Genomic DNA, 23,965 nt, shown 5'->3' with positions numbered 1-23,965 from the left:
TTAGTAAATGATTATTCTCTCCCCTTCCCCTCCCCTAGGTCCTTTTTTTCCTCTTATGGCCTTAGAGGCAGGAATGAGCATGACCTGATTGCAGGGGGAAGAGGAGGTGGTACTGACAGTGAGACCAGCCTAATTCTCTCTGCTCCAGGTCCTGCCCAGTGGCCACCACTGTTCTATGTTGGCCAGCATGTGTTAAAACCTGAATGCAGAAGATTAGGAATGAGTGGACTCACATTTCATAGGTTAGTGTGGCAGCCAGAGGCCAGATCTCCCTGGCTTCACCTCCATGACTTTGGGGCAAGGCCTCCTGTTCTCTCATTAAGTTGAAGTAACTATCAAACCCGTGACAGCTCAGCCCCTCAAGGTCTTGTTTTCTGGTAACAGGATGGGCTTAGTAATAGCTACCTCTTGCTCCTGCAGACTTCAGGCAGTCTCAGGGTTAACCAAGGTTGTCCCCATTGCAGATGATCCTTAAGAAATCAGGTAGATTCTGAAACAGTCCCCCATTGGGAGATTTGGACAGAGTCTGTTACAGACCAACATTTCAGTCATTTTCAGTCGTGTCTGACTCTTTATGACCCCATTTGGGGTTTTCTTGGCAAAGATACTGGAGTGGTTTGCCATTTCCTTCTCCAGCTCATGTTACAGATGAGGAAACTGAGGCCAACAGGGTGAAGTGACTTGCCCAGGGTCATACAACTGGTAATTGTCTGAGACCAGATTTGAACTCAGGAAGATAAATCTTCCTGACTCCAGGACCAGCATTCTAACCACTGCACTACCTAGCTGCCCATATGTATATTTGCTTATTTGTAAATTAAATACATACATCTTGATGAAGATCATATATCAGTATTATCATTATACATTTACATATCATAAAATATACAAAAAATAAAAATTAAGAAAGGATAAACTAAAAATAAAATAATATTTGATACTACAATCAATAAGAAGCCAATGGAGTTTAATGAATAGGGGAATTACATGGTTAGAACTGTATTTTAGGAAAATCATTTTGACAACTGAATGAAGAGAGGAGAAAGGAGTTTCTCTACTGAAATGGAGAAACCAGAAAAGAAGCCATTACAATGGTGCAGGATACAGGGGTTAAGGGCCTGAAACCAGGGTGACTGAGCAGAGATGCAAGAAATGTTGTGGAAGAAGAAATGGGGTATGGGTTATGAGGTGTGGGTGTGTGAAGGCAGACATTCAGTAGTAACAAGAAAAGTTGTCCCAGATGAATCCAAATCTGGATGAGCAAGAATGAGAAGTAGTCCTTATAACCACATGGACACACTCAGAGCAAGCCCCCTCCACACATCTAAGGATTTATATCACACCTATCACTGGCTGGTATACCTAGACACCATGAAAAGCTGTGCTATTTTAATACAAGGAAAAAAAAAAAAAGGTGAGAGAGGAATAACTTCCTGATTTGCCATCCCAGGGCTTTTTCAATGGAGGCTCACTCAGGCTTAGGAGGTGAGAATGAATGATTCATTGAGAAGGGTAGGGGTGTCAAGCTACAACTGTACCTGGGGAATCCAGCTACTGCCCTAAGCTGCAGAAATGGGACACAAACCAAGATCGCTATCTCTGCCTTAGGCTCCAAATACCCCTCAGTAGCAGGGGTGGGGAGGGGTGAGACCAATGGGGTTTGAGGTCTGCCAGTCAGGACTCATTCCCAGCTGTTACTACTGTAAACCCCAGACAAGTCACTCCCCTTTTCCTCTCAGCCTTCCCCAGAACCAGGTTAGATGAACACAAGCCAATTTTCCAGAAGGGGTTTGCCTGCCAAGCTGTATTCTGGTGAACTGAAGGGAACTCCCATCACCTTCTCAAACAAACCTCCTGCACTGCAGGGTTGGGGGAGGAACTCAAAATCCTCAGCTTTTTCTTTCTCTTTTTTTTTTTTTAAGGGAGAGAAGGGAAAATCTCATTTTTCTATTCTTTCTCTTACTGCAGTAACCACCCTAACCCAGGCAATCTGCATTTGGATTGCTCCCAGCTCAAAAAGGACACTGCCAGGTCCTCCTAGGAAGAAATGGAGTTTGGTGATTATATCAGACTTCTAGCCTAATGGAGCAGCCCTTTCTTACCCCGCCTCTCCTCCAAAGGCTCTGAATAATTTATTTATCTGCTCTCCCCTAGAACATTACCTCCCAAATGTTGGCTCTGTTTTAACAGACTCTGTCCAAATCTCCCAATGGGGGACTGTTTCAGAATCTACCTGATTTCTTAAGGATCATCTGCAATGGGGACAACCTTGGTTAACCCTGAGACTGCCTGAAGTCTGCAGGAGCAAGCCCATCCTTTTACCAAAGAACAAGACCTTGAGGGGCTGAGCTGTCACGGGTTTGGTAGTTACTTCAGCTTAATGAGAGAGAACAGGAGACCTTGCCCCAAAGTCATGGAGGTGAAGCCAGGGAGATCTGGCCTCTGGCTGCCACACTAACCTATGAAACGTGAGTCCACTCATTCCTAATCTTCTGCGTTCAGGTTTTAACACATGCTGGCCAACATAGAACAGCGGTGGCCACTGGGCAGGACCTGGTGCAGAGAGAATTAGGCTGGTCTCACTGTCAATACTCCCTCTTCTTCCCCCTTCTCCCACCCCTGCAATCATGTCATGCTCATTCCTGCCTCTAAGGCCATAGGCGGGAAAAAAGGACCTAGGGGAAGAGAAGGGGAGAGAATAATCATTTACTAAGCATCTACTGTGGGCCAGACACTGTGCTAAGAGCTTTTACAAATATTGTTTCATTTGATCCTCACAGCAACCATGGTTGGGTAGGTGCTATTATGATTTTCATTTTACAGTTGAGGAAACTGAGGCAGACAGAGGCTAAGTGATTTGCTCAGGATCACACAACTAATAAACATCTGAGGCTAGATTTGAAGTTGGGTCTTCCTGACCTGACTCCAGGCCCAGTGCTCTATCCACTGTGCCACTAGCTTTTAGGGCTGGAAAAATATAGTTTTCTGGTTGTTTCACATGTGGTAGCTTCAACTTTCAAATTAGATAGCAAGCCCCTAACAACAGATCTTGAGAATGTCAACAAGCAGAAATGAGAAAGAGAGTTCCTTAAAAGGGATTCCAAGTAATCCAATTTGGCTGCAGCACAGGGCAAGGTATTGAGAAACAATGCAAAATTAAATAAATAAATTTCTGAGCTGGAAAAAAAAATGAGAAAATTATAAATAAGATTGAAAAAGATAGAATGTTAGGACCCAAAAGGACTTCAGAAGTAATATAATCCAACTTCTACCTGCAGCATGAATCCTTTCTACTACTCCAGGGACAGAAAAACTCATTATGTCCCCACCTCTAGGCAGCCCATCTTCATTTCTTGGCAGTTACTGTTAGGAATTTTTGTTGCCCTCCAGGTCCAAGCAAAGAAAGTCCACATGACAAATATTTAAAGACAGTTAGCATATCTCCTCTCTAGGCTTTTCCAGATTAAACATTTCTGATCCCTCAACTGATCCTTATACAGAATGGTCTGGTATACCCCCACCATTCCAGTCACCCTTCTCTCGATGAATTTCAGTTTATCGACGTCCTTTCTGAAACATGGCACCCAGAAAAGGTAGACTGGAATCCGATCATGGCCTGCTTTGAATGCCAACACAAGGAGTTCAGACATTAGCCTGTAGATAATGGGGAGCTACTGAAAAATTTTGCAGAAGGCAGTAACATGATCAGAACTGTGCTTTAAGAAGACTGCTCTGCAATAACCCAAGGAACAGATTGGATGGGGGAGAGATAGGAGAATCATTTAGGTCAGGGGTGGGGAACCTGCGGCCTCAAAGCCATATGTGGCCCTCTAGGTCATCAAGTGCAGCCCTTTGACTGAGTCCAAGTTTAACAGGACAAATCTTTTTATTAAGGATGTGTTCTGTGAAGTTTGGATTCAGTCAAAGGGCCAAACTTGAGGACCTAGAGGGCCATATGTGGCCTCGAGGCCGCAGGCTCCCCATTCCTGATTTAGGTGATATTGTAAGAGTTTTTTATTTGGGAAAGAGGGGTGTTCCAGCTCAGCCACTTTAATTGTGAAGAAAGATTCATAACTGGTTAAGGATTCCCTTACCACAGTGTGCTAAGTCAGCTAAGACTCAATTACTTCTACACATTTAAGGAGATGGACAGGGGTAAAAGAATTTCCTAGATTGCCCCTTCTTAGTGTATACTGATAAATTAGATTGTGTGATATCTCTTCTTCAATTATCTTTGAAATGTAAATTTCTACTTTTTCCTTTTGGTGGTTATAAATCCTTTCGCCTTCTGGCAGCTACAAATCCAAAATTGTACCCTTTTTTTTTCTCTTCTCTTTCTCTGATATAATTGGAGACTATTTAAACTTGAGGAAATCTCTATACATTGCTCAGTTAATCAAGAATTCTGAGCCTATGCTGAAGCATATAATAAACCTGGGTTTTCCCTCTTAAATTTCTGTGAATTGATAGTTTCTATTGCCAGCAGTACCTATTAACAAATCCGTGGATGTTTCCATATCAGTGACAATTCCAGGAGTTCAGGATGGAGGTGATGTAGACTTGAACTAGAGATAGTGAGAGCGGACAGAATGTAAAAGACAGAACATCACTAAGATTTCATCCTCTGAGACTGTCCTCCAGACTCTCTCAGTATTTGAATTTTCCTGGGAAGCGAGGAGAAAGAGGGCAGTTAGGTGGCACAGTGGCTAGAGCGCCAGGCCAGGAGTCAGGAAGACCTGTGTTCAAATCTGATCTCAGACACTTGCTGGCTGTGTGACTCTGGGAAAGTCACTTAACCCTGTTTGCCTCAGTTTCCTCTTCTGCAAAATGACCTAGAGAAGGAAATGGCAAACCACTCCAGTATCTCTGCCAAGAAACCTCCAAATGGGGTCATGAAAAGACAGACATAACTGAAACAAATGAACAAAAAAGGAGAAAAAAAGGCATAAAAAGAAAACAAGTCATTCTGGATAGGGTCTCTGAAGAAATAGGGGACCTCCCTACCTCTGCATTTCAAAACACAAATCCCTTCCTACATTCTGGATCATAAGACTCAGAGATAGAAGAGATTATAGGAATCATTTCATCCAGCCTCCTCATTTAACAAATAAGAAAACTGAGGCCCAAAGAGTATTTTTGAAAGCTATTTACCCAATTTCACACAGGTACTAAGAAACAAACCTAAGTCCTCTGACTGCGCTTCTCACTCTATCACACCTTTGGTGCAGCCATTGCTTGTAACCTATAGATTGTAATAACAATTGACTTTAAAGGTAACTGAGAGGCAACCTAACACAGCAGATACAGAAGCTGCCTCTTTGGCAGGTCCTTCCTTTGACCCATACCAGTTGTGTGATCCTAGATTAGCTGCTTAACTTCTCAATGCCCCAAGCAATTCTCTAAAGCTAGAAGAGGCAAAGTAGGTACAGATCTCCAGGCAGTTTCACCACTGGGAGCTCCTTAGACCAACAAAAGCACAGGTATGGGCCCCACCTCTCTCCAAAATAAAAGATTAACAAAATTCTTCCTTTTGAACAAACCATTCATTCTCATTTAAAAAATATTTGGAAAATCGAATTAAAGATGAGGAAATTGAGGTTCCTTTTGCCCATGGTCATATAATTCATATATAAACCTTTATTCAAACCTAGATCTCCTCATTTTAAATCCATTAATCTTTCCATGATGTCAACTGCTTCTATATTTTCTTGGCCAGTCACATTCCTCCCTGAGCTCCTCTATCGACCTCTTTTCTCCCCTCCTCGCCCCATCCCCCATCAGTCCTGGCCGCTCTCCCCCACTCCAGCATGATGCCCCTCCACTGAAGCTCACGCCAGTCATTTCACTTCTCCTACATCATTCAGAGGATAACAATGAGGTATCCTGTGAGCAAAGCAAAACACAGACTGAGCCCAGCAGGCTGCCCAACCCCATCCTCCGATGCCTTTGTCTGACTCAACTCAGTTCAGTTTTCAGATGGCCCTTCTGCTCAGGGACCTGTGGGATATGGAAACTAGTCCAGGGCTGAGCCAAGCTTAATCAATTTTCTGAAGTAATTTCCCACAAAATCATTCTCTTTGGGGCCTCCTAAAGGTCTCTTAGCTGTTCTGTGCTATTAAAGAATTGCCATTTAAAGGCTTTTCACATACAGACACTTAAATATACAAACTGGGAGGCAGGAGGTTTTAGGTATTAGTAGCGCTTCTAGCAGCCTCTTTGAAAGTGTTTTCTCCTCCAATGTAGTAAAGGAGAAAAAATATTCCTTATCTTCCCCTCCCCGCCTCAGCAAACCTTCAGGTTTTTTGTGTACAGGGATGTAAAGCTTAAGGGCAAGAATTTTAAAAGGACTATATGGGCAAAACTCCACATGCTTTGGGTTTGGGTTTTTTTTTTCCCTGGAGGTCCATGCATCACACACCAATCTTTCTGGTCTCCACAGAACAATATTTATACTTGTCTTTATTGTCCACTATTAAATGGCGACACCTTGACTAGATCTGATTCTCCTAGAAAATGCCTATCAGATGAATTTCATCACAGAGATGACTCTTTTCCTGACTGCTTCCCAATATTTATACTGGATAATGCCAGAGAGTTCTATGGAGCAAAATCACACAAACGCTTAAAAAAAAAAATCACAAAAAAAAGGGATATCAGTGAACAAGGAAGGGGATGAAGAGGGAAAGAGGAAAAGGATGCAAGATGTGTTCTTAGAGAAACCAAAAGCCCATCAAAATAACAGAGAAGCACCGTACCAGCCAAGCTAGCCCACTCAGAGTTCCCATAAAATGCTTTTTTTTTTTAAGCTTCATAATAAAAACGTATGTGGACAGGCAAGAGAGTGGGGGAAACTCCCCTCCCACAAAGCAAAAGAAAACTCCACCTGAATTGTGTCTCTCCTTTTGGCTTGGTGAGTCTAGGCTAAAGCCTATCATTCTTTCCCAATATCAGCATGGCGGGAGGGCTGCCTCTAAATGGATGATAATCCCCTCACAGTGGAAAACAAAGGACCAATTCTCTATTGGTTTCTCAGGTCTACACCACAAGAAAACAAATATAAAAACCCTTCCCTGCTATGAGTGTCATCGGGGTTAAAAGGAGAACTTTTCCAATGTTCAAGGTCATATAAAATATAAAATAAACAAGCTTATATAAACAATCATAACACACTGGGGCTGCAAGGGACTTTAGAGGTCATCCAGTTCAACCATCTCATTTTGCAAAGAGCACAGCAGGCCCTGAGGGACAGATGAATGAGCCAAGGTCACACGGCTGTTTGATGACAGCTGGAAATAGAATCCAGGTCTTCAGACATCTAATATAGTGTTCTTTCCACCATATGATGCTGAGTGAGTATTGCATTTCTGTCTAACCTTTTCTTTCTAAAGCTAATTTTTAATAAATAGAGGTTTTAGTAAAAGTGCTCTGGATATAGAGTCAAAGGACTGAGTTCAAATTCTCTCAGTTTGATACTCATTTACTTAATCTGTGTAACTTAATATCCTGACTTCAGTTTACTGATCTGTAGAATGAGGGGTTTGGAGCAGATCATTTCAAAGGTTCCCTTCAGTTTTTTATCTATGATCCTACTAATTTACCTTGAGAACAGAAGGCTATTTAGTAAATTTGTTAATTTCTCCCTAATTATAGATATTAATCAGACTTTTTGGACCTTGAGTCATGATGCATATACATCTACAAACATGAATGTTGGTCAACAAGCATTTACTGCAGGAGGAATTATAGTTAACACTTGCCCAAGGTCACAGAGAAAGCAAATGAAATTTAAAAATCGATAAAGTCTCTTCCATCTTCTCCCTATTGTCTCCCATTCACACCTCAGTCTCTCTTCTTATAAAATGGATAACACAGGTAGTAGGTGGCTTGGAGATCCTTGAGTTTCCTGCTGAGAATGCAATAAGCTACCATGTCTAAAAAAACCTCTTCTCTCCTATCTCCCCTCTCAGACAATGCAACAGATTAGAGAAAAACAAAGCTAAGTAAACTGAGTTAATAGGCATTCATTGTTGGGGTAAGAAAAGGCCTTTTTTTCAGTATCATACTCCTGACAGCTTCCACCTGCATAAGTCTGGGGGAATCTTGTGCTTGATAAAGCTCAAAACTCTTTTTCAGTTTTTCCCATACTAAATAACTTCTGCTGATATACGTAATTGGCATTTGAGGAAAAACAAAAAGAAGCAGTTCATGCTTCCAAATAAGAATAATTACCACTCTCCGTGCTTCCCAGGGAGTCGAGGGGACACAGCCGTCTAGCTTCTGAAACAGGATCTCCCCCAGTAGAACTCCCAAGCTAGTATAGGATGAAGCGTCCAATCTGGGAAGAATTCAATGGAAATCCCACAAAGGATCTGGAAGAAAGCAGGTGTAGAAAGGCTGAGCAAGGTGGGAAGAGAAGAAACTTTGCAAGCTGAGCTCAGGCTCAAATCAAAAGAACTCCAGCAATGGCCCTGCTCAGCGCTCAACCCTAAAGCCTTGGTGCCTTCATTGTGATGCAGTTGTACCTTGGAAAGCAACAAATGCTACAAATCAGGGCTTGGTTATTTTTCTGTTGTTGTTGATGATTGTCTAGACTTAAGAAAGTGATGGAGAAAATATTAACCATGCAAATTAAACTTAAAAGTGATTCTGAGGGGGCAGCTAGGTGGCACAGTGGATATAGCACCGGCCCTGGAATCAGGAGGACCTGAGTTCAAATCCAGCATCAGACACATGATACTTACTAGCTGTGTGACCCTAGGCAAGCCACTTAACCCTGATTGCCTACCAAAAAAAAAAAAGTGATTCTGAGTACATTTTTTGGTGGAGGGAGAGCTGGTTGTTAAACATTTACCAGCACACCACTACCCAGTGCCCTCTGGTACTGGGGGTAAAAAAAAATCCCTTTTATAAACCCTCTGGACATTCCTTCCCCACCTCTCACTCCCACCTCTAGACCTAGGTCCTCCTCCCTACACTTCAGGTACCACAGTAGTGAAAGGTAAAAATGTTCCATGGGAACAAATGAAAAAAAAATATTTACACTGAACTGCACATTAAAAAGGGGGGAAAAAACCCTCAAATCATCAAAACATTCTACTTTTAAATAAAATTAAGCTCTTTGGAAATTTAAATCAAGTACCATAAAATCTAATGATTTCATTCATTCATTCATTCATTTAATCCTCTACTAAAGTCTTACTCAGATATGTGAAATTGAACCTGGATCTCCAAAAGCTATTTCATGGAGCACAAGCTCTGGAAGGTCCTACCAATTTGGAGACACTTCAAATACGGACCCAGAGCTGACCTAAGTATGGGCAGGGCAGCTTGTTTAAGCATCAGAGTGACTCACCACCAGAGAGTTGTTTATCGGGGTTTTGGTCACATAAACTCATGAACACCACTGATTATTTATATCCTTGAAGTTTTAAAGAAAATATTTTAAAAAGATGTGTGTGTGTGTGTATACATATATATAATGTATATATATGGAGAGAGAGAAGAGGAGAGAAGAAAAGAGAGAGAGAAGAGAAAGAAAAGAGTGGAGGGGAGAGAAGAGGAGAAGAGAGGGCGAGAGGAGGGGGGGGAGAGAGAGAGAGAAAGAGAGAGAGAGAGAGAGAGAGAAAGAGAGAGAGAGAGAGAGAGAGAGAGAGAGAGAGAGAGAGAGAGAGAATGGTAAACACCTATTAAGGCACAGGGCTGGCAGGATTCAGACAAGGCTTAGTAGAGAAAGCAGATGAGTGGGAGTGTTCCAGTATGGCTGTAACACATCTACGAAGACCTACAAAATCACAACCTAAGACCTACAAAAACAAAATATCCAAGGAGTCTCAAGTTTATCTGGTGGGAAATAAAGTCCCTAAAAAGTATGAACCAAAGGAGTGACATTTTCAGAGCTGGGTCTTTCCCAGATGGCAGAACTATCACCAATATGCAAAAGTCAAAGGGAGGCAAATTTTAGGTCAACAGCAATAACAAAAGAACTTCTAAACAATTACAGCTGTTTAAAAACAGAAAGTCTGTCTTCAGCAGTAATAAATTTCCCATCAGGGAAGGTTTTCAGAGTCGGTGCTGATAGCGGGTAGAATGCTAGACTTGGAGTCAAATACCACCACTGACCCATGTTACTGGCATGACCTTGGACAAACTGAATAACCTACATACCTCAGACATCTCCCTAGGCTTATCTACTAAATAATAGACTGGCTATGATCATCATCGCTGCAAGAGTTCCCCCATGATGATGCTCACAAAATTACAGGGTTTTTTTTCCCCTTATTGTTTTCAAGTACAGGCTTACTACCATTTGCCATTAATTATAAATCAGGTTTATGCTACAGACTAGATGAGGGTCTTTGAGGATTCTATGATTCTAAGGAGTTCCCTGAGATATTATGTGGGAGGGACCAGAACTAAAGGCATCTTAGGTCATCTAGTCCAACCATATTATTTTACATATGTGGAAACTGAGGCCAAGAGAGGGAAAATGACTTTTCTAAGTTTATTCAGGTAGAAAGTATCAGAGCCAGGATATAAAACAAGGACCTCTGAGTCCAGATCTAACACTTTCCTTACTAACACCATACTATTTCTCATTGGCTGGGCAGCTAGGTGATGCCATAGCACATGGAATACCGAGCCTGGAGGCTTCCTGACTTCTTCCTGAGTTCAAAGATGGTCTCTGACACTCACTAGCTGTGTGACCATGGGCAAGTCACTTAACCCTGTTTGCCTCAGTTTCCTCATCTATAAAATGAGTGGGAGAAGGAAATGGCAAAACACTCCAGTATCTTTGCCAAGAAAATCCCAAATGGGATCACAAAGAGTTGGACACCATTGAAACAACTGAACAAAAAAAAAAATTCTTATTGACTGGAAGAGTGAGAGACAGGATAGAGGGAGAAACATTGATGAGTATTATAATAGTCTCAGCAAGATTTACTTTGGGTCTAAAATAGGGTGGTGGCTATGGAAACAAAAAAGGAATGGATGGATGCAAGAAATACTATGAAGGAAGAATAGAAAAGACTCGATGAGATACGCAAGGGAACACAAGAGAGAGGGAGCAAAGATCACTAGGGGGTTTTGAACCAGGATCACTAACAAGATGGAGATAACATTAACAGAAATTAGAAAACTAGAAGAAGGAGCAGGTTTTCAGAGGAAGATAATGAATCCAGTTACAGACAAAATAAGTTTTATGGTGCTGGTTAAGATATACAGGTAAAGACATCACTCCCATGCTCAAAAAGCCCTAGGGCCCCCTATTCCTTACAGGATAAAAATACATACTCTTTTGTTCAGCACTTAATTCCTTCAGAATCTGGGTTCACCCTACATTTCCAAGTTTATTACACATTACTTCCATTAATGTCAGCCCAAGTGGTCTGCCTCTTTGCTCTTCCTCCCACTTCCATCTGTATGTCTTTACCCAGGGCTTCTGTCCCCCATGCCTGGGATGCACTCTCTTTTCACCTCCACCTTTTAGAATCCCTCACTTGCTGTGAAGCTCAGCAAAAGTGCCACCCCTACAAGACAACTGTCCTGAACCACCCCTACCCACTCAATTACTAGTGCCCTTTTTCCAAATTACTTTGATATCCCTTTGTACATATTTTGTATTTATTCACGTCTTATCTGATAAGTAAGTTCTGGGAGGACAGCGACTGTGTTCTGGATTTTTTTTTGTCTAACACAGTGACTAACACTTAATAGTTGGCACTTAATAAATGCTTACTGATTGAACTGATCAAATAATCTACTGAGATGCCCATAAGGCAATTAAAGATGGAGGACTGGAGTTCCAGGGAAAGGTCAGGCCTGGAGAAGCAGATTAGGCAATCCACAACAGGTATTTATTAAACTCCTACTATATGCTGGGCACTGTGATAAGCATTGGAGACACAAAGACAAAAGCTAAACAGTTTTTCTCCAGCAGGAGTGAGTGTTCAATCAGGAGAGACAACACCTCCACTATGTTCCCAAATACAGGCATATTCTGACTGGAGGGAGGCCACCATCAACTGGAGGTGGGGAAGCCATGTGAGAGAATGAGATCACCAAGGAAAAGAGTTTACCCAGGATGAGAAAAGGGCCAGGTAGATCACAGGGAGAGGGGCGGGGGGGGGGGGGGGGGTAGTCTAAGGGTCAGGAAAAGGAGCCAGGTAAAGAAAGAGAAGCCTGATCATGAAGGTAAAAGGAGAATCAGATCAGTTCAGTATCACAGAAACCAAGGGAAGACAGAGTTTCGAGGAGCAAGTGCAAACACCATTTTAAAAACATTAATATCATTCCTTTAAAAGGCAGACAAAAGAAGTCTGTTTAAAATACTAGCTGCCCCGAGTAGCTGCTGTGTACTTTTTGTCAGGCTCTGGGTAACCCCCTCTCCCCTCTTTTTTTTTTTCCCTGAAGGAATCTGCAGAACCCAGGAACCTCATGTGGATAGAGAAAACCACAGAATAGAATTTACATGGGGGAAAACTCCTGGTATAAATGAAAATGACATTAAGTTTAAAAACCACAGAATAACAAAGACCACAGGTTGGGTAGGCATTGGCAACCATGGGCCTTCCTATATTCCCCCTTCCAAAGATACACGTTTCTAGCTAATGAGCTTTGCTTTGAATTGATCTGTGTCTGAGTTAACTTTGTACTATTTTGTAAAACCTGAGTGTTTAAGAGGCCCTGTCATTTGGGGTTGTAATAAGACAGCATCTTAATAAAGTCCTTGGGCCTATTTAAAACTATGACACCTTAAGTTGTAGGTGTGACAGAAGCGATCTGCTAATGGCATTGGAAAGCATATGGACAACCACATTACATGCCTGTTCACTATGGATTTTTTTTTTCCCCTATTACAACAAAAAAAGTGACTCCTGCCGACATGAAGGTTACTTGAGTCCTCTGGCTGCAACAAGATCCTGTTGGCTGAGAAAATCCACTGGCTGGGTACCTGAAAGATTTAAGTTGTAGAGAAGCTGGAAGCAAAATGTAAAGTTTCACATGGCCTGGTATGAAGCCTCGGGCTTATTTACAAGTACTTGGAAGGTTTAACAGATAGAATTCGTGCCCCCTGAAAAAAGCCAAGCAGTGGTTTTAGTGGAAGCTGCTTGCTGCCCTAGAGGGATCTGAACAGGAAATGCTAAGAGTGCCGACCTGTTCCACGTGAACTGATACCTAGTAATGAGACAGCCTCAATCTAATCCACCCCCACGTAACCAGGTAGCCAGAGGCTTCCTCCCATGATATTCTAGAATATCACTATTCCCCACTGTAGACCGCAAACTATAGGTAAGCCTGGCTCAGCCACTGATTTTTTCCTTCCTTTCAGCAATTTTACTGTCCTTTTTCAAGTTCCCGACTAAAAGACTCCCACATCATTATTCTGCTCTCACTTAAGCATTCTGTCTCATGTATCAATTCCTTAAAGGTGAGGGCTACTATGTCTTCTGTCTCTTCCAAATTCCCTTCAGGTGAGTAACACAGGGCTGGGCGGGTAGCCAGGATGAAAGAATGAGAAGTCAGCCTCAACTCTCTTGCCCCTATTCTGCTCCACCCTATCATAAAGCTTTCAGGAACCTTGTTCTTTTGTTAACTAGCTCCCATACTTGTTAAATCTATTCCTCTTACATTCTTTCCATCTCCTTGCAATCATAGAAAACTAGTTCTCCCCTCCCCAAGATACTGCCCTCCTGCCAACCTCTCTAGCACTTTATATACCTTCACTGATGCCTCCTGACACACTGGGACAGGAAAAGTCAGTCAAGAGTCAGTCAACAAGCATTGATAAAGCATTTACTATGTGCCAGGCACTATGCTAAGCATTGGGGATATAAAGAAAGGCAAAAAGACAGTCCCTGCTCTCAAGGAGCTCACAGTTCAATAGAGGAGAAAACACGCAACAAGATATATACAGGATAAATTGGGTTAGAAACACTTTTTCCACCTCAGTACCACTTCCTGACTTTCCCCCTACCCATTCAGCAACTTCTCATGCTGTGAGGGTCGTTCCATCCAAACTGATCACCCTATCCAGACCCTGCCAGCCCCTACATCATTCTTTCTCTCTCAAGGAGTTCAGTGCCTGGCTCCCAATCTTCCGTTCCTCCCCAATCCCTGTCCTTATACTTGGGGAATTTAATTCACAGGATGATGTCACCTCAAATACCCAGCGTCCTAATTTAGCAACCTCAATTCCCATGATTTTCATCTTCCTTCTAGTTCAGCCACACACAGGGATGGTCATACCCAGGGGTGGGGAACCTGTGACCTTGAGGCCACATGTGGCTTTCTAGGTCCTTGGGTGCAGCCTTTTGACTGAGTCCAAGTTTTACAGAACACATCCTTTTATTAAGGGGATTTGTTCTGTGAAGTTTGGATTCAGTCAAAGGGCCACACTTGAGAACCTAGAGGGCCAAAGGTTCCCCACCCCTGGTCATCTCATTACCCACAAATGTTCCATATCCACTATTCATAACTAATAACAATAATAATAGCACTTATTATATGGCAGTCACTAAACTAAGCACTTTACAATTATTATCTCATCTGATTCTCACTACAGCCCTGGAAGGTAGGTGCTATTATTATCACCATTTTACAGATGAGGAAACTGAGGCAGACAGTGGTTAAGTAAATCAGTAAAGCTAGTAAGCGTCTGAGGCCTGACCTGAACTCAGGTCTCCCTGATCTCTGGCTCGGTGCTCCATGCATGACTTTGAAATTCCTTTGACCATGACCTCCTATCCTTCCAATTTTCCTCGTGACTCACTTCTCCCAAAGCATTCTCTTTCTTTTCCTCCAATCATTCTCACCCACCAGTTTTTTTAGGCCCTCATCCCTGCTCCAGCTTCACTTTTTTCCTTTCTGAATCTTAATCCTAGCTATGCAATTCATCTTTAGACTGTCCTACACACTTGAGTTACTCATATTGCCGCTCTTCCCTTTCCAAACCACCACCTGCCTGCTCTGCTCCTACCCACATTTCTTAACATGGTTGGAAGAAGTCACATGACCCTGCTGAGTTGGTCCACTACAAGCCTGTTATATGTCAAAGGGGCCCTCAGGGTTCCACATCAATCTTTTTACTCTTTCCTTATTGATTCTCTGTACTTTGTACTATACACTATCTGTTGTCTGCCCTGCCCTCAGTAGACTTTGTCTCATAAGAAAATTGAAAATCCTCTCCAACTGATTTTCAGTATCTCCTCATCCACTGGCTCTTTCCTTACTACTTCCATACATCCTCAGAACTTCCTATCCTATTAAAAAACAAAAACTTTCATTTCATAGCTATCATTTCCTCAAGTTAACGTTTTATAATATTTCCCTTCCTTTAACAGTCAAATTCCCAGAAAACGTTGTCTATACCCATGGCCTCATTCCCTTGCAGTCTGGTTACTGACCTTACCTCTCAGCTGAAACCATTCTCAAATGTTACCAGTGAACTCCTAATTGCTAAACTGGATGGCCTTTTCTCAGTCCTCATCCTTCTTGGCCTCTCTGCGGCATCAGAATGAAAGAGAATGGCTTTGGAGAGAGCCTCATCCACATTATCCTCCCAAGGTTTTGGTGACACTGCTGTTTCTCCTGATTCTGCTCCTTCTTATTCTCTTTTGCTGTATTATCATCCATGTCTCATCCCCTATGCCCTTTGTCTGTCTGAGACCCTCTTCTCTTTTTTCTCTGTACTCTCCTGGTGTCTCATCAGTTTTCATAAATTCAACTCTTATCTCAATGCAGAGGACTCCCAGATTTACATAGCCCCAGTCTCTCTCCTGAACTCCAGTCCCTACCACCTGCTGCCTATCAGACATCTACTGGATGGCTGATGGGCATCTCAAATTCAACATGTTCAAAATGCATTATATTGTCTTTCCCCTCAAACCCTCTTCTCTTCCTATATTCCCTGTCTCTGTTGAGGGCACTAACATTCTTCCAGTTATTCAGGTTCGTAACCCAGGGAGAAAAGCCTCTTTCTCACCCCTGATATACATTCAATGGCCAAGTCTACCCTTATAATATATCCCCTTCTCTTTACACACATGGTTACCATCCCAGTTCAAGTTCTCATTACCCTCTCACCTGGCCTACTGCAATAGGCTCCTAATTGGTATCCTTTGTTCCAGCCTCTCCCTTAACAAACCCATCATCCACACAGCTGCCAAATTGATATTCTTATAGCTCAAGTCACTTTTTTTTTTTTTTGCTAAGCAATGGGGTTAAGTGATTTGCCCAGGGTCACACAGCTAGTAAGTGTCTGAGGCCGCATTTGAACTCAGGTCCTCCTGACTCCAGGGCCAGTACTCTATCCACTGTGCCACCTAGCTGCCCCTGAAGTCACTTTTAAAAAATATTTTAAATAAGCCTTTATTGATTTTTTTTGTTTGTTTATTACATTACCTTAGCTATCATAAGTATCCCTCCCCTCTGGCCCTTCCAATAATACAGTCTCTGGTTCAAAGGTTATGGACATTATAGTCACTGTATTTGCATTATTCCAAATGGCTTTCCAAAATAGTGGTACCACTTCACAGTTCCACCAACAGTACATTAGTGTTCCTTTCCTTTCACAACCCCTACAATATTAACTGTTGCCATTTTTGGTGATTTTTTTTTTTTTTGGTCAGATCACTTTCCTGTTCAAAAAGTTCCATTGGCTCCTTCTTGTTTCCAGGACAAAGTATAAATTCCACTGTTTGGGCATTTTAAGACCTTCTCAATCCGGTTCTACCCTACTTTTCCAGGTTTATTATACATTACTCTTTATCATACGCTCTACATTACAATCAAACTGGGACACTTGCCATTTTCCACAGATGACAGTCCACCTCCTGTCTCCACGTCTTCACACAGGCTGTCCCTCACGCCTATAAGGCATTCCCTCCTCATTTCCACATCATGGAATGCCTGGTTTTTTTCAAGACCAAGGTCAGGTACCACCTCCTACTGAAAGCCTATCCTGATCCTCCTCCTGCCCCTGCCAACAACCCCATTCCTAGTCACCAGAAATTCTGTCTGCTTTGTAAATATGTTTTACTGACATATCTGTGTACCTCCTCTTTTCCCCCAATAAAACTTAAGTTACTTGAAGGAAGGGACTGCTTTTGGTTGTGTCTTTGTAGTGTCAGCATCTACCATGCTGAGCACTTTATAAATGTTTGTACTGTGAATGAACTTGGTGTAGTGTAATCTAATGGGAAAATCATTTGATGTTAACAGAACACTTGGGTTCTCACACTTCTAGCCCTAGCTAAGCATTTGACTTTGGGCAATTCACTTACCCATTTTACAAATGGAGTTAGGAGGAGCCTCAGAAATCATCTTGTTCAACTCCTACCCAAATCATTATAATATACCTGTCAATGCCTCCTTGGATATCAACTAAGCTTCCATACTAGGAAGAACATGTGCAGACACAAAAGAGTCAAGGGATCTGGCCTTGGGCAAATGAAGGGGTAGGTGGCAGGTGTTTTCTTGTTACTACTAAGAGGTATTGCCCGTTGGTTATTTCAAACTAGATATCTCCGAGACATCTCATACTCAATATGTTCAAAACAAAACATACCTCTCTCCAAACTCACCCTTATTCCAATCTTCCCTATTTCTGTTGAAGACACCACCATCCTTCCAGCCTCTCAGGCTTATAACCATGGAATTATTCTCAACTCCTTACCCTCTCTTACCTGACATATCCAATTAGTTTCCAAATCTTGCCCTTTCTACCTCCACAACATCTCTTAAATCTGATCCCTTCTCTCTAATCATAGTTACCATCTCAGGTGGGGTATTATCTCTCATCTCACTTACTTCAATAGCCTCCTAATAAGTATTCCTGACTCAGTCTCCACTTCAGTTCATCCTGCATGATGCTGTCAATATGACCTACCTTAAGCTCAGATCTGACCACAGCACTCTCTTATACTCAACAAACTCCAGCAGCTTCCTAATGCCTCTAGAATAAAATACAAACTCTTCTGTTTAGTTCTTAAAGCCTTTTACAACTCCAATCTATTTTCCCAACTTTATTATACATTCCTCCCTTTTCTACACTCTGCAATCCAGCCAAACTAGTCTTTTTTGTTCCTCACACACCGACATCCATGCCTTTGGGGCTGCCATCCTCCATGCCTGGAATTCCTTTTGTCCTCACCTCCACTTCCAAGAATCTCTCTTTTCCTTCAAGATGCATCTCCAGAACCACCATCAATATGAAGCCTTTCTGGATACCATCAATATCTGGTGGCTTCCGTCTCAAACTACCTTGCGTTTAATTACGCTGTACTTATTAGTGATTATTTTCCATTGATTTACTCTGAGTATACTTAGATATGTCTTTGTTGTACCCCTGGTTATAATGTATGCTCCTTCTAAGTAGAGAATGTTTTATTTATTGAAATTATATCCTCATCACCCAACACAGTACTTGGTACAGAGCAGGTGCACAAAAAAATGTTTGTTGGTTGATTACTTACCCAGTGGAGTGGGAAGAAACCTAGATGGTATGGTTCCCTAGCTCTAGAAGGCTCTCACCCTTTACCCCTTATTCTTTTTTTTAAATTTTTTTCTTTACCCCAATTCTTTATCTCACTCAAGGGAAAATAGGATGGCTCTTGAGAAGATTAAAATTGATCCTGTATAATTTTCTTATTGATCCTATTTACATTTAATTGCTTTAGCCCTGTAACTGCCTGAGTCATGGTTATTGCCAGCCATTGACCCATCTTATTCTCAGGTTTTGTGCCCTGTGAATAAAAGGTTATCTTGCTCAGAAAAAACATGCCTTGGTTTATCTTTTTGTTAAATTTCACTCGCCATACTCTGAAGACAAGAATTTGAACCCTTCAGAAGAAATACAAATTATTATTATACAAATATTATTTATTAAATTATTATTTATTAAATATTATATAAATATATTATTATACAAATGATAAGAGTTATAATATCAATGGTTTGTCAGAAGACAGATCAGAAGCTAAGGAGAATTTATACAATTTATACTTAAGTTTATTCTAGAAGAAAGAACAAAGCCCCAGAAACCAAACAGGTAAAAATATAGAGGCAACTAGATGGAATAGTGAATAGAGTAACAGACTTGGAGTCAGAAAGACTTGAGTTTGTATACTACCTGATTCTGAAATAATTCCATTCACACTAAATTGGTGACCCTGAGAAGTAAATTGACCTCTCAGGCTCAGTTTTTTCATAAAATGGGGATAATAATAGCTTCTACCTACCAGGATTGTTGTTATAATCTATCTAATAGGATTATTCTAACAATCCAATCAGATAATATATGTCAAATGTTTTGAAAACTTTAAAGTACCATATAAATGTTAGCTATTATTATATGTCTATAATAATATGACTACTTTGTATACCACTTTACAGTTTTCAAACCACTTTTATATGGATTAAATATATAGATTATATTAATTGTATCGATAATATAGATTATTATAGCTTTTTATACAGATTGCTCATTTAAAATGAGAAATATAAAAGCTCATTGACAACTAGGTGACTCAGTGGATAGAGCTGTGGGCCTGGATTCAGGAAGACCTGAGTTCAAATTTGATCTCAGATACTTACTGGTTGTGTGACCCTTAGCAAGTCACTTAATCTCTGCCTGCCTCAGTTTCCTCTACTGTAAAATGAGAATAATAACATGACCTACCTCAGGAGATTGTTGGATCAAATGAGATATGTGTACAGCAGTTGGCACAGTGCCAGGCCCATAGTAGACACTTAATAAATTCTTGTTCCCTTCCCTTCAACAAGGTTTTAATGATTTGCCCAAGGTCACATAGATGTTAGGTGTCAGCTAGGACTAGAATCTTTGACTTCTGAGTCCAATGTTTTACACTGCATCTTAAGGTACCAGTTTCATTAGCGATATCAAATAGTACAATAGTATTTTTCAGACATAGCTATAATTGGAGTGCTCTTAGGTACACCCTTATAATACGATATCCAACTGATAAAGACATTTCCATTTAAGGGGTAGCTAGGTGGTATAGTGGATAGAGCACCAGCCCTGAAGTCAGGAGGACCTCAGTTCAAATCCAGCCTCAGACACTAACTAGATGCACGACCCTGGGCAAGTCATTTGACACTGAAAGAAAGAAAAGAAAAAAAATTTCCATTCAAACTCCATTAGTTGGAGAATGGCTAGACAAATTATGATATGGGAAAATAATGGAATATTCCTTTACTATAAGAAATTATAAAAGGGGCAAGTTTCAGAGAAACCAGGAAAGACTTGTATGAACTCATAGAAAGTGAAAGGAATAGAACCAAAAGAACAATTTACACTCTATCTGCAACATGGTAAAGGAAAATAACTCTGATAAGAACTCTGATCAATGCAACAATCAACAATGATTCCAAGGACCAATGATGAATCATGCTACCCACCACCTAAACAGAAACTCAGAATGAAGAATAATAAATTTTTTTAGAAATGGGCAATACAGAAATTTGCTTTGCTTGACTGTACATATTTGTTATAAGGGTCTGGTTTTTCTGTTTGTTTTTTTAATGGGTAGAGAGGTTGAGAGAAAAGATTTTTGTTAACTACAAAAATTAACTTTCTAAAATTTGTTACTACCTTGTAATATGTATGTATGTATGTATGTATGTATGTATGTATATATGCATGTGTGTGAGTGTATAAAAATATATGTAGTTCTTGGGAAACACTGTCTGTACAAGGTAGAAGTTCATAGTTTCTCGTATGGTCCTCTTCCCCTTTCTTCTTCAAATCCTGAAATGTTTATGACTGTTGATGACTGTTGAACCAACAATTAAAAAGAATTTTTTAAAAGAGATTTTCATTCTAGCAGCACATATATGATTCATCAGATGGCCACACTGCACAGGGCTCCATAGAAAACAGTGCTAACACTAGTGTGAAGGTCGCTACATAGTCCAAGAATAGCCAGGGAGTTTAAAGTGAAGGACAAGGAGTCCATCCAAACTTCGCACTAGAAGTAAATAACAAATTCACCAGTTGATGTGATAATTGGGAATCTGAATGAGCCCTTCTCAGCCATCACGGGCCTTCTGCCAAAGTCACTGCCCTGGGCTGTCAAGCCACTGCCCAGTGAGCAAGCATATCTAGGACAGAGCTGGAGCTGAGGAGCTCTCAGTGAAATCAAGGGCCAACTCACCCTGCCACGAGACCTCTGTCCTGAATGGACCACCCTCCCACCCCTTGATGTAGACAGGTCTGCTTGTTAGCAAGCTCTCTCCCTACTTCCATGCAGTTTGTTGTCTTATTTCTGATGCTCAATTATCTGATGCCTCCAATTAAGAGATACCAGCTTCAGGCTGAGTTAGGATAAGTTCAGGTTGTATAAAGTACCCAACAATACTTATTATTATCATGGGATAACTAATAAATTGGGGTACTAAAACATAGGGACAGAACATTAGAAGGCAGAAAAATGGGCAGAGCCAAGATGGCAGAGTAAAAGCAGTGACTTGCTTGTGCTCTCCCCCAAACCCCTCCAAATACCTGTAAAAAAAGGCTCTCAACAAATTCAAGAGCAGCAGAACCCACAAAAAGACAGAGTTAAACAAATTTCTAGCCTAAGACAATCTGGATGGTTGATTAGAAAGGTCTATTGCGCTGGGGGGGGGGGGGATGCAGTTTAGTGTGGGCGCACAAGCAAAGACCACGCCTCAGCGAACCTGGAGCAGGCCTCAGGGGACTGAATCACAGGCAGCTGTGGTGCTTTCCAGACTTCTCAACCCACAAATGCCAAAGAAAATTTAGAAGGTCAGTAGAAAAGATCTGTGACCTAGGTGAAAGAGAAGCTGGGCCCCAGCCCCAGACACAGTACAGCTCCTGGGTGGCGGCTGCTTCCTTCTGGACCACAGACAGAGGGGAAATCGAAAAGCTGATCAGAGGGGGATTGCAGGGATCTCCTTGCTGGCGCTGAGGCAGGATTCTCTTGCTTTGCCTGTGCTTGGATCTTAGTCACAGTTCTGGGTGGTGTCCTAGGGCGAGGAGGAACACTGGCGTGATGGAGTTTGTAGTGGCAGTGGAGAGGAAATCCTCCTCCCAGTTCCAAGGCTGAAAAGAGTGCTTGTGGTCACTCAAAGACCAGAGTACAGGCCAGGAAAGGAGTAAATACCTTGCCCTTGATTTTACCACCCTGGAAGAACAGAAAGTTTGTAGGTCCCTGGAAGTATCTCTGAAAACAGCTGCACAAAACCCCCAAGCTTGGGACAGTACATTCTCCACACTGGAAGCAGACCCCTACGTTAACAAACAGTTTAAAACTCAAGTAATTGGCTGGGATCATGAGCAAACTGTGCAAAAAAAAGTCAGACCATAGAATCTTTCTTTGGTGACAAAGAAGAAAAATAGACTGGATTTGACTGCAGGAGTCAAATCTGCTACTTAGGACCTGTGTGACCCTGGGCAAATTGTTTTACCTTTCAAGGCCTCAGTTTCTTCATTTATTCAAGAAGTACCTACAAAATGGTTTGATTAGATGGTTTAAAAAGTCATAGATTTAAACCTGGAAGAGACTTGTCCTAATTCACACAGCTTACTACATATATGACCATTGGTAAATCACTTAACTTCCCTGGACCTTAGCTGTCTCATTTATAAAAATGAATGTTTGACAAACAACTCTGAAAGAGTCAGGAGCTCTGATCAATGCTATAACCAACTATAGTTCCATCAGACTGATGATGATGCATTCCACATGTCCAGTAACAGAGAAGGGATGGGCTCAAAGCACAGACTGAGACTCATAATTTTGGACGTGGCCAATGTGGGAATTTGTTTTGCTTGATCGCACTGATTTGTTTCCAGTTTTTTTCTTTTTTTTTTTATGATGGGAGGGAGGTAAGAAGGAGAGAAAATAAATTTCTGTTAATAAAGAAATAAAATGAAATAATGTGCAAGAGTTAGACAGTCCCTACTTCCACCCCCCCAGTGATATCCCTTTGATCCAATGATATTATGATTAGACCTAGCACTCCTAACTCCCAGTCCAGAGTTCCTCAGACTCCCAAACCTGTATACTATAGAACTTCTATTAAAACCCAAATGTTTATCTCCTACAAAGCAAGCAAAGCCCCTAACAAGTATCACTTTTATCTGAGTCTTTGGAGTGCTTTACTGAATATGCTCTAGCCTTGATTATTCATACTCCTGACTCAGCTAGCCTAGATTATACCCAGCTCTATATAGCCTATAAATCCTTCTCCTAGCTCCTATATAGCCATTTCATCAGAATCCCTACATGGGATGAACTCCTAATCAGCAGATTCAACTACAGATTGAAAGTAGTTTAAAAAAAAAAAAAAGACTTCTTTAAAGTCAAAACAGAGAGCTAAAACGAAGATTTGGAAATACAGAAGCACTCATTGCACTTATTAATAAGATTATTATTGCTTCTCTACCCCATCCTTCTCCATAAGGAACAGAGATTACTAAGAAATGAATATGTTTCTATTTCACTGAAGCAAATCAATGGAAGCAAAGTCAAACCACCATTCAAAGAATCTTAGAGAAGGAAGGAACCCCAGGAATTATACACTCTAACTCACACTGCAACAAGAATCCCCAGTACAACATGGCTGACAAGTGGTCTCCCATTCTTTGTTTGACAGTGTCCAAGGGAAAATTAAATCCCTCCCTAGCTTACCCACTGCATTTCAGACAACTCTATCAGGAAATGTTTCCTTACCTGGAGCCTATTCTGCCTCTGCAAATTCCACTCATTGCTCCTTTTCCATTAGATAGTCTTTCAAATACTTGAAGAAAGTTATCCTATTCTCCCCTTGGTCTTTTCATCAGGGTAAACATGCCTAGTTTCTTCAGCTAATGCTGATATGTCATGGTCACTAGTCCCCTCACCATGCTGACACTCTTCCACCGGAGGGACTTTACCCTGTCATTATCCTTCTTAAGATGCGGCCCCTAAGGAGAACACAATAT

General features: G+C 41.3%; 1 protein-coding gene across 3 annotated transcripts in view; it reads right to left on the bottom strand.

Annotated features, from left to right (window-relative positions):
- CTIF (cap binding complex dependent translation initiation factor) overlaps positions 1 to 23,965 on the bottom strand; it is a 484,134-nt gene that overhangs the window by 420,209 nt on the left and 39,960 nt on the right. For all 3 annotated transcript variants that reach the window (XM_027869083.1, XM_027869084.1, XM_027869085.1), the window contains exon 2: positions 8,230 to 8,369. The gene's annotated coding sequence lies outside the window, so the exon portion shown is untranslated. The remainder of the gene's footprint in view (positions 1 to 8,229; positions 8,370 to 23,965) is intronic.

This window comes from Vombatus ursinus, unplaced genomic scaffold (assembly GCF_900497805.2).
Source record: "Vombatus ursinus unplaced genomic scaffold, bare-nosed wombat genome assembly UNPS02014791.1, whole genome shotgun sequence".
Classification (NCBI taxonomy): domain Eukaryota; kingdom Metazoa; phylum Chordata; class Mammalia; order Diprotodontia; family Vombatidae; genus Vombatus; species Vombatus ursinus.
Note: the sequence above shows the minus strand (reverse complement) of the source record. Positions and strands in the feature narration are given on the sequence as shown.